Below are 12116 nucleotides of genomic sequence, written 5' to 3'. Positions count from 1 at the left end.
ACTAAATTGTTTACATTCCTCCACAGGAAGAGGGTGTGGGTACAGGTTGATTTTGATGTGATGATCTAAAAAATTAAGGCATAAAAAATTTATACTGGGAAAAGCAGAAAGGAAAAAAATTACCTCACTTGAAGAGGCACAAAGCACCTATCACAGTAGATGGGAAAAAGAGGGGGGTGAAGAATAGCTTGAATTTTATTCTTAAAGGGTTTGATTAAAATAAAGAAAAACATATACATTCATTTGGGTTTAGACACACCTTATCCATTAGGGAATTAGGAGGGGAAAGGAGAAAAAAAGAAAGGAGAGGAATTAATAGAAGGGAGGGCAGATTAAGGGATGTAATGGTCAGAATCAAAACACTGACAAGGAGGAATAAGGTGAAAAAAAAGAAATAAAAGCATTAATAGGAGAAAATTAGGATGGACGGAAATACAGAGTAAGTAATCATAACTGCATGAGATGAACTCTTCCAAAAATTAATTTAGATTGCAAAACAGATTAAAACCCACAACCCCACAATATATTATTTATAAGAAACACAATTGAAGCAGAGAGATACATTGGAATAGAATATATTATGCTTCAGCTGAAGTGAAAAAAAAGCAGGGGCAGTGATTATGATCTCAGTAAAAGTAAAAACAAAAATAAAGTTAATTAAGTTCTTACAAAAATGAATACTGAAAACTTTACACATCATTTAAAAAGGTAAAATTAAAAATGAAAAAAGAAGGAAAGTGAGGCCTGTTAACTGTGGCTGCATATCCTCAAGAATTAGGTTGGGAGTGCTCGCTTCAGCAGCACATATACTAAAATTGGAACAATACAGAGAATATTAACTTGGCCCCTGCACAAGAAGGACACACAAATTCATGAAGCATTGCATAATTTTTACAAAACACTTCTCACGCAAATAAAATCAGATTTAAATAACTGGTTAAACATCAACTACTCATGGATAGGTTGAACTAATATAATAAAAATGACAATTCTACCAAAACTAAACTACCTGTTTAGTGCCCTATTAATCAAGATTCCAAAAAATTACTTTAATGAGTTAGAGAAAGTTGCAAGTAAATTCATATGGAGAAATAAAAAGTCAAGAATTTCCAGGAATTCAGTGAAAAAAGTGAAAAAGAAGATGGTTTAACTCTACCAGATCTAAAACTATATTATCATGCATCAGTCATCAAAACTGTCTGGTATTGTCTAACAAATAGAGTGGTAGACCAGTGGAATAGTCTAGGTGCAAGAGTAGGCAATGATCATAGTAATCTGCTGCTTGATAAACCCAAAGAGTGCAGCTATTGGGATAAAAACTCTCTCTTTGATAAAAACTGCTGGGAAAATTGAGTTAGTATGGAAGAAACTTAGATTAGACCAACACCTCACATCCTATACCAAGATAAGATCAAAATGGATATGGGATTTAGACATAAAAAACAATATTATAAGCAAACTAGAAGATCAAGGAGTAATTTACCTCTCAGATCTATGGAAAGGGAAGCAGTTTATGACTAAGGAAGGGGTGGAGAACATCACTAAAAACAAACTAGATGATTTTGGTTACATTAAATTAAAAAGCTTTTGTACAGACAAAACCACTGTAACCAAGATTAAAAGAAATGTTGTAAACTGGTAAACAATCTTTACAACTAGCATTTCTGGCAAAGGATTTGTTTCTAAAATAAACAGAGAACTGCATCAAATTTTTAAAAAAGCCATTCCCCAATTGATGAATGGTCAAAGGATATGCAAAGGCAATTTATAGATGAGGAGATCAAAGCGATCCATAGTCACATGAAAAATTGCTCTAAATCATTATTTATTAGAGAAGTGCAAATTAAAGCATCTCTGAGATACCACCTCTTACACTGGCCAATAAGATCAGAAAGAACAATGATCATTAGTGGAAGGGTTGTGGGAAATCTGGAATACTAATATATTGTTGGTGGAGCTGTGAACTCATCCAGCCTTTTTGGAGAGCAGTCTGGAACTATGCCCAAAGGGCAACCAAAAAAAATGTGCAAATCCTTTGATCCAGCAATACCACTACTGGGTCTATACCCTGAAGAGACAATAATAAAGGGTAAAAATGTCGCTTGTACAGAAATATTCATAGCAGCCCTATTTGTGGTGGCAAAGATTTGGAAATCAAGTAAATGTCCTTCATTTGGGGAATGGCTTAACAAACTGTGGTATATGTATGTCATGGAACACTATTGTTCTATTAGAAACCAGGAGGGATGGGAATGCAGGGAGGCCTGGAGGGATTTACATGAACTGATGCTGAGTGAGATGAGCTGAACAAGAAAGACATTGTATAACCTAACAGCAACATGGGGGTGATGATCAACCTTAATGGACTTGCTCATTCCATCAGTGCAACAATCAGGGACAATTTGGACTGTCTGCAATGGAGAATGACATGTGTATCCAGAGAAAGAACTGTGAAATTTGAACAAAGACCAAGGACTATTCCCTTTAATTTAGAAAAAAAAAACCTGACATCTTATTGTCTGATCTTGTTATCTCTTATACTTTATGTTTCTTCCTTAAGGATATGATTTCTCTCTCATCACATTCCATTTGGATCAATATATATAATGGAAACAACGTAAAGCTTGGCAAATTGTCTTCTGGGGGGGTGGGGAGGGAAGTAAAATTAGGGGAAAATTTGTAAAACTCAAAATAAATAAATAAAATCTTTTAACAAAAGAATTAGTCTGGGAATAAATTCAAAATTATTTTTAAAACCTGATTGTTAATTCTTTTACATGTAATTGGGAAATATTTAATGGAATAAATATAAATACAGTTTAAAAATTATTATTTTCTTTGGAGGCCTGAGTTCAGGATAATTATCATTAAACTTATATGGTACTTATATGATATGCTATACTATGGTTCTGATGTTCACTCACTGCTTCCCTATTGTTGTGATACTCTTCCTCAAATGACAAACAATTCACTTATTCTTTAAGTTATTCCTATAAGGTTTTAAGGTATGCTTCCAAATACAGCTAAGAAAAAAAAAAATGAGATGTGTCCACAAATTATATATTTTGTTTATCGTGGTCACTTGAAAATTTATAGAGTTAATAAAATGTGAATAAGTGTTTAATACTGTTAATTTTATTTTTTCAATTGTAAAATCTGTGGGTATAGTCAATAATTATGTGAAATTATACTATTAATATATACTTTATTTAAACAATAACAGTTCAGTAAGATGAGAATAGAGTATCTGTCCTTTCCATTTCTGTTAATGATTATACTTATTTTTATGAGTTAGAGATGAGTTAGAATTATCTTATTACATGATTCTTTTACTGCTGAGCTGCTTGAGGGGAGGGACAACCTTTTAACTCTTTTTATTTCCCTAGTGCTTAGCACAGTGTCTAACACACAGTAGATGCTTAAGGAATGTTTATTGATTAATTACATACAAAAAATTTTAAAATGGGTTTTTCTATTGTATGTTCAAAGAGAACTCTTGGGATAAGGGTCATGCTGAATGCTGCTCTTACTTTGACGCCATTCAATGATGAATTACAGATTTGATTGGAATATCTATTATGAATATATTATTCACATATTTATGCTAAGATATTATAGAAATAATTTATTTACATCTTATGTAATAGAACATAATATTAGAAATAATTTGAAGTTATAGACTACAAAGTAAGAAAGCAAACTTGTATTCTATATAATCATTCTTTATTAAAATATATTTGGAAACATTTGGAAAGATGCATTGTCTCTAAGAATCTAATATCAGTGGAACTGCACCCTATAGTTTCTTCAATTTTTCTTGACTACAAACTCAAGCTATTCATAATATTCTGTGGAATTGTAACCAATGTTCTCCAATGGCAAACAGTTTGAACTCAAGGGGGAATGACTGGTAATCTCATTTAGAAACATCTTATCATCTTATCTTCATTATATGTTGCTGAACTTACATAGGGAATTACTTCAATTGGGGAGTTTAAAAGAAAGGAATGGTAATAGCCATTCGCTGCATTTAAGACAACTAGATGACATGGTGGATAGTGTGCTTCATCTGAAGTTAGGAAGACTCATCTTTGCCAATTCAAATCTCACCTTGGATACTTATTAGTTGTGTTACTGGGGAAGTCACTTAACACTTTCTCAGTTTCCTCATTGCAAACTGAACTGGAGAACAAAATGTCAAACACATCAGTAGTTTTGTGGAAGAGACCCCCAAATGGGGTTACAAAGAGTCAGATATGACTGAAAAATCACTGAACAACAAGGACCTAGGTAGGTAGGTGAATGAAGTAAAAGGAATATAGCTTTGACAATGATAAATATCTCTGTGCATTAATCTCTCTACACTCAAAGTATTTTATCATGAATTGACCTTTTTTAAGAACTGATTGATAGGTCAAGACCTGCCTGGTTACTATTTAACTGCATCACAAGGACTTTTAAGGAGTATTAGGGCCTTATTGAAATTCTGCTTAATGGAACACCACAGAAAATTTCATCTAAAAATCCTTTGTTCGTTCACAAGTAAGCGCAAGGATGTAAAAAAAATTGCAAGTCCATATATGTTGAACATGAGTCTATCTTGGAGTTAGAGTCTGCCATTAAAAGATCAGATATGATAAAGTAATGAGGCACACCTGGAGTGGGAGCATTAGTCAGAGCCCTAAGAGGTGAAAGCTACTACATTATCTAAAAGCACCTGATTACCCAATGATGTCTACCTTGGCAGGTCTTAGTATCATATGCAAAGAAATTTTTTTAGCATTTAATTAGTTAAGGAAAGGAACACATAATTCTGAGATTTGCCAAAATATTTTTGTGCTTGTATTTAATGTAGAAATGCTTGGAAGGAAGAAACAATGAGATTTCAGCCTAAAGAAAGAGATTATCAGAGGGGAGATTACCTTCTACTACTTCCCTTCCAGCTGTTTAAAGGTCATTTTTCTATCCATTTAAGCTCCATAGGCTTTTGGATTGACCTGGGGTTTTCAAATGGCCTGTTGTTAGAACTGAGGACAAAATGACAGGGTTTTGATTCCACTCTAACACACTGAGAGAGCTCTGCAAGTTACTAAGCTTAGTGAAGGAGGAAAAAATGACAAGAAAACTTCCACCACATTTGTGGCTCCTCTCTGCAGGATGAGCAAAGGCAGTTTTAGAAACACAGCAGTTTCATAATAGCAAAGAAAGATTCCCATCATCATTCTTCTGTGTTATCATTTTTACCATTAAATATTATTTATGAAATTGTATTACTGATGTGCTGCAGTGTCAGTTCCTATTTGGGTTTGACAAGGTCAGTGCTCTCAGTGGTGAGGATTTCCATGATGTGACCTCAGAAAGTATGGATAGGACAGTTCCATGTTGAAAAATAGTTTCTCTCTTCTGTCTTTCCAAGTGTTTATCCTTTTGGCTTATTTATATGCCTTCTCTCTAGGCAATATATTCTAATAATGGTTAGAGTGCTAGCCTTGAAATCATGAAGAACTGAGTTCCAATCCTGCCTCACACTTAACTGGTAGTGTGACCCCAGACAAATCATTTATCTTTCCTGTCTCAATTATCTTATCTGCTAAGTGAGATAATAGCACCATCCCTCGTGGGTTGTTTTGAGATATTTGAATAATATGTGTAAAACACTCTGCAAATCATAGAAAGCTACTGTCATTATTACAGTATTCCAAACTTATTATAACTCCACATTGAATTGTGGCAGCCCAAAGACTCCCTCTGATAGCTTTAGCATATCCCACAAAGCTGGAATGACTTTAGTCTGTATGTCTGTCACAGGAGGATAATTTTGCAGAGACCCACTACCAAAGGGTTGACTGCCAAGTGGAGAATGATAATGAGGAGGAGGAGGAAGATGAAGAGGAGTAAAGTATTTCTATTATTATTATCATCATCATCCCCATAGCAACATGAGACCTTCCAATGAGGCATGGAGATGGCTATGACTTGTTGGGAAAAGAGTCCCTATGCCTATGAGGTCATGGACCTTCTTGGACTTAGAAATGAAAGGGGCTATGAAAGCCATTAAAATCACCCTCAGATTTTAAAGTCACTATAGTGACTTGTAACTATAATGCAAAATCTTTGCTATTGTTGTTGTTATCTTCAGCACTGAGCACACTATATGGTATATACTAAACATTTAGCAAATGCTTGTTGATTGACTGATAGATTAATTGCCAGAAAGCACACAGATAGTAAGCATTGGAAATATAATTTGAATTCAAGTCCTTTGACTCTACCACCTGGACCCTTTCCAAATATTCACCACCTCCCTCACAAATTTTTGAATTCTTAAAGTAAGATATTGCTGTTAACATTAGTATTTATGTGAATGAATGGATTTCAATCAAGATTAATTTTGAAAAGATAATTTATGGTGTCTGAATGAAATGTTTATATCTTTCAATGAAAAGACAATAAAGCTTTTGGAAGTGTTTTTTTTTTAAGTTTTTGTAAGGCAATGGGGTTAAATGGCTTGCCGGAGGCCATACAGCTAGGTAATTATTAAGTGTCTGAGGCTGGATTTGAAATCAGGTACTCCTGACTTCAGGGCCAGTGCTCTATCCACTGCACCACCTAGCCACCCCCTTGAAGTGTTTTTCAAAAGACAAACTATTCAAGGAAAAAACATTTACAGAAAGAACACCATAAGAAATAAATAGTATATTACAATCTTACATACAAAACATCAAATCATGACTGGATCATATAAGACAGCTTTGTACCTAAAAATGTATTAAGAATATCATTACACTGATTTATTTATTAATACAGTTTGCTGACATTATAGTCTTTCCCTTATGTTAAATAATTTATCCTTGCCTTTCTATTTTTATGAACATTTGTGTTATTCATATTCATTTTAGATTAAAAGTCTATATGGGAGGGGATACACTCATTTTCTTTTTTAGTGTTTAAAAATTCACAGTGAACACTTTTTCATTAGTTTTTTGTTTAGTAATCATAACATACCTGTTGAAAATCTATCTATACAGATTAGTAATTAGTCTGCAACTTATAATATTCAAAAGTTACCTGAGACCAAAATATTAACTGAATTCCCCAATAGATCCATAGCTGATATGTTCAAGGCTCAAACCTGGGGCTACCTCTCTCTAAATGTGGCCCTCTATCTACTATTTCTTTATGTCACTGCCTTTCATTAAGCACTTCAGTGCATTATAAATATTATTTCATATCATAAAATGTCAGTGCTGGAAGGGTCCTTAAAGATCATCCAACCTCCTCATTTTTATAAAAAAGGAACCTGACAGTCATCAATCTACTAACTAGATTTTATTGAACAACAAGATCTCTAGCAGGCCTTGCAGATAGAAGGACAAAAGTAAAATGGTCCCTGATATTAATGAGTTCTCAATAGAGCCAAGGATAATGCCATATGAATATATAGATATATACATATTCATATATACATACATACACAAAGGTATATATAGATAGATGTTAATTTGGGGAGTAAGAGAGGCATTAGCAGCAGAGGAACTGGAATCAGGTAAAGTTTAAGGTAGAAGATGGTAACTGAAGAAAGCCATCAAGAGTACAAAGGTAAAGGGAGGATTGAATTCCAAACAATGTAAAGCTTATGAGGTGGGAATTTGTTGAACTATAGTGTATATAAAAGAGAATCATGTGTCATAAGTCATCTAGAAGGATGGAGTGTGACCAGATTGTGAAGGAAATAACAGAGGAGCTGACATTTGATCCTTAAAATAATAGTAAGTGACTGGAGTCTATGCAATCATGGGTTATGGGAGAGAGAGAGAGAGAGAGAGAGAGAGAGAGAGAGAGAGAGAGAGAGAGAGAGAGAGAGAGAGAGAGAGAGAGGAGAGAGACAAGGTCAAGCTGGCACTTGAGGAAAGTCACTTTGGCAATGGTATGGAATATGAATTAGAGAAAAGAGATATGAGGTAGAGAGAGAGCAATTTTAAAGCTTTTGTAAAAAATCCAGAGAAGAGATAATGAGGGTCTAAACTAGAATACTGTTTATGTTAGTGAAGAAGTAGACAGAGGAAAGGGCTATAAATATGATGTGTTTGTTTGCCCAAGGTACTTGATATTTTGGTTAATGATTGGGATTTCATAAATAAAATTTCTTCTAGGAAGAGATCCATTTTAATATGAACCTGAAAAGGTTAAATGAAAAAAGTATCTTAATGATTGAGATTTTATGTATCTGGGTTATATCTACAATAATTCTCTACTGTATTAGTTCCTTCAAAGGTGAATGATTTCTGAATTATGACATAACCTTAACTCACCATCTGTTATGAAATGGTGTGTGAAGTTTAAAGTTAGCATTTTCAGCTTCACAAAATCACCAACAAAAATAAACTCTTATTGACTTCATAATTGAGTCTACACAAGGTCAATGGCCACTTTGATGCTTTATCAACTCTTTCATTCTTTACCATGCAGTAACCAGCGCTAGTCGTCTGACAATACTAAGAAATTCCAGCTAATGGAGTTTTTCTGAGAGAACAATATTTTTTATAAACTTTCTGGGAGTGAAAGAAATATTTCTAATGGACAAGGCTCATAGGACCCTAGGTTTGAACAAATTATCCAACCTATCCATTCTGTAACTAAAAAACTTCTATCATTTATTCAGGCTGAAAGTATGTGATCCAGAACATGAATTCAGATATTTCAATTCCTATTCTCTTAAATTCAATTTAAAATGCATTTATGAATTCTTTAATTGATAAATGATCAAAGGTTATTAACAGCTAGTTTCTGAGGGAAGAAATTTAAGCTATTAGCAACCTTTAGAAAAATGCTCTAGATATCAATAATGATTAGAGAAATACAAAATAAAGCACTGTAAAATTTCAAGATCACACTCATCCAAAAAAGTGAAAACAAATATTGTAGAAACTATGGGAAAATTGATGCATTGAGATTATTTTATGAATCTATGAATTTGTCCAGCCATCCTGGAAAGGAGATTAGAACTATGCCCCCACATTTAAGTAAACTGAACACTCCCTTTGACCTCCACCAACCTGTTTCTCAGTATGGGGACTCCCAGACCTACAGATATATTTCTTTTAAAATGAGTATTAAGACCTCAGTTGAAGAATGGTTAGATAAATAATAGTAGATAAATGAAATGGAATTATTATTGTGCTGTAATAAACTAAAAAATATAGGTAATTCAGAGAAGGATGGAAAGACATATGAACTGATGAAAAGTGAACTATGTTGAACCCAGAAAACAATATACACATTGACCATAGCAGTTTAAACAGAGTGTAAAAACAAAATTGAACTGGTTTGGCCATAGGACAGATTTGAGAAAATTTATATCTGATACTCTTTTGCAAAAATGGGACTAAGGAAGTAGGATATTACATAAACTGTCAGATTTCTGTGTCCATTTGCTTTGCTAAATTGATTCATTTTTTATTATTTATTATAAGAAAGGACTCTGTGCAAGAAAAAAATAAGCAACATATCAAATTTCTCCATGTTTAAGATACAGTCCTTTTCAAAAAAATGTGGAGTCTAAAAACTGGGAGCATCTTATAACAGTGGTTGTAGATTGTTTTTTTTACTTGTATTTCCCACTTTTTTGCACTTGTCTTTGAATTCATTGTTTTGCATTAGTTACCAGTATATTAGGTTGCATTTTGACTTGTTCTGCCCAGAAATGACTCAGAGAAGATTTTGGTATAGTGCTGAATTCAAGTTCAAAGTGATCCACTTTGCAAAAGTGAATGGAAATTGTGCTGCTGAACATCAGTTTGGTCCTCCTCCATCTGAGAAAACAATCCAAGACTGGTTACAAGAAGAAGAAACCCTACTGAAAATGCCCCAGCGGAAGGCCATGAGAGGCAAGTCAGCCAAATGGCCTGATGTAGAGAGGGAATTGAAGAGATATATGGAAGAGCAAAGGGCAAGTGGAACTCTTGTGTACACAAAGATGGTTCAGCAGGAGGCAAGAAGAATTTCTGATGAAAAAGAAGTGACTGATTTCAAAGCGCAATTGGTCCTTCAGGTTCATGAAACAGAATGGATTAAGCATGTGTCCACAGACCAGACTCGCCCAAAAGATGCCTGAAAGCTATGAGCAGAAGGTCCCTTGAATTTCATGATGAATAAAACTTGAGTTTTAAGAGTTTTTTTTCTAATTTCAGGCCCCAAAATTAAGATGTGTCTTATACATGGGGAAATATGGTATTCAGAAATGAAGGTCATATTAAAAACTAGAATCATCAATAGCTTTTAAAATAAAGAAATCATATTACCTTTACTGAAGCAAAATAAAAAGCAAACAAAAAATTAGAATTCCCATAAAGTGAAAAGAATTCACACTAGGGCAATATATTGCTCAAAAGGGGAGTGTAATTGGGATGTAACTTGGTGATGATGATAATGAGGATGTTGCTTTAAAAACTGATTGGCCATGTGCAGATTGGCCTGAGATCTCCTTCAATATCAGATGGCCAGATATATACTTACTGCACTGTTGTCTAAACAAAGGTCTACTTAGAATCACCTTTAGGAACCCCTACTGTATGGAGTAAATACCCCTTTTGGCAAGTTATAGGAGAATCATGGCTAATACAGTATACAATGGGAAAGAAAACTTGTTGATTGTCACTCATGTTCAACAGTCTTTTATGCACTAAGATTATTTTCCCCTTCGATGAAGTCTCTCTGAGATCAGAATGTTATAGTCATCAGAAACTCAGGTCATGTAAAATATTTCCCTTCGTGATGAAAAGGACCCTTTATAATTTAGACCTGTGCTTCCAAGGAACACTAAATGCAATCCACTTTAATGAGAACATGTCTAGCCAATCACAAGTCATGAATGTATAAGTCTCTACTTTGAATGCATTCAACATAATAGAAATTATTCTCTAAGGAGGGTTATCAATTTAAAATACACAATTCAGTAAAAATCTACTGCTGGCTCTACTGTAGGCCCTTTCTTTTTATATAGTTCAATGTGTCTTTTCACAGAGTAAGGCTTCACAGTGTGGTCAAGACATAGATGTGTGAGGTCCTTTAAAAAATGAAAAAGCAATTCAGTATTAGTCATTCATTCCTTGCTCCATTCATTTTCTGCCCCTTTCAAAGAAAGAAAAAGTATTATTCCCCATAGCAACGTCTAAAAATGAGTTGGGCCAGTTTAGGCAAAAATCCCAGAATTAAAGCAGTCCACTGTATTTTGCAGAAGTGATGATAAGGTGGCCAAAAAGTATATTATCATGCCAGAGACTATGATTGGAAAAATAAGATGGATTCTAGACAAGATTTGTAACTAGGAAATTTTATGCTTTGGATAAGCAGCATTGAAGTAACAAAGGGGTAACAAATACTGGGGAAAGAATTCCATGGGGCCATCTAGAGTGGCTATTCCTTCAATTGATAAACACATTAATTTCAGGCACTGTGAAACCACCAGTGGGGGTATAAAGGAAGTACTCCTTGAGATTATGCTGCCAACATCTTTCAAATTTCATTGCCCTAGGATAAAATCCCAGTTATCATCATGTCCTAATCATGTATCTAGAACTGAGGGTCCATGGGTTAGATAAGAAGGAAGATATTACAGTTTGTACACATTTATTTAATTATATTTTTCCATCTACTTCACTTCTTTTTACCTGAAGCACTATCTGCAAATAAAAGGTAGATAATATGAGGGTATGAAGGAAAATTTTTTATCTTTGACTGAGACTAAATGTTTATAATGTAGGGTACCCTCTCTCTTTCCTCCTCCATCATGAAACAATATGAACTGGGACAAAAGAACAACATAATGGGGAATGGGAAAAAAGGGAGAGACATGGTAATGAACCATTCAAAATCAAAGAAAATTGCCTCTCAGTGTTTTCTCATTGGTTCTGTATTCCAGACCAGATGGGAACTAATTGGTTGATGACAAGAAAAAAAAAGAGAAATAAGCAGCATAATGAATATAAAAATACTTAAATAAATAAGTAACAAAAGTATTATCTCAAAACCATCAAACAATTGAAGGAAAATGCCTTTCTATTCTATCTAGTGAGTACCAAAATGATTCCACTGATTTTATTTCCTGTGAATCAATG

At 34.0% G+C, this 12116-nt stretch overlaps 1 non-coding gene across 1 annotated transcript; it reads left to right on the top strand.

Moving 5' to 3' along the window:
- The first annotated feature begins 785 nt into the window (after nt 1-785).
- On the top strand, nt 786-892 carry LOC141496760 (U6 spliceosomal RNA). Its single transcript, XR_012471156.1, has one exon. It is a non-coding gene; the product is annotated as a U6 spliceosomal RNA (small nuclear RNA).
- The last annotated feature ends 11224 nt before the right edge of the window (nt 893-12116 follow it).

The sequence above is a fragment of the Macrotis lagotis genome, chromosome 8, assembly GCF_037893015.1.
Source record: "Macrotis lagotis isolate mMagLag1 chromosome 8, bilby.v1.9.chrom.fasta, whole genome shotgun sequence".
Taxonomy (NCBI): Eukaryota; Metazoa; Chordata; class Mammalia; order Peramelemorphia; family Peramelidae; genus Macrotis; species Macrotis lagotis.
Note: the sequence above shows the minus strand (reverse complement) of the source record. Positions and strands in the feature narration are given on the sequence as shown.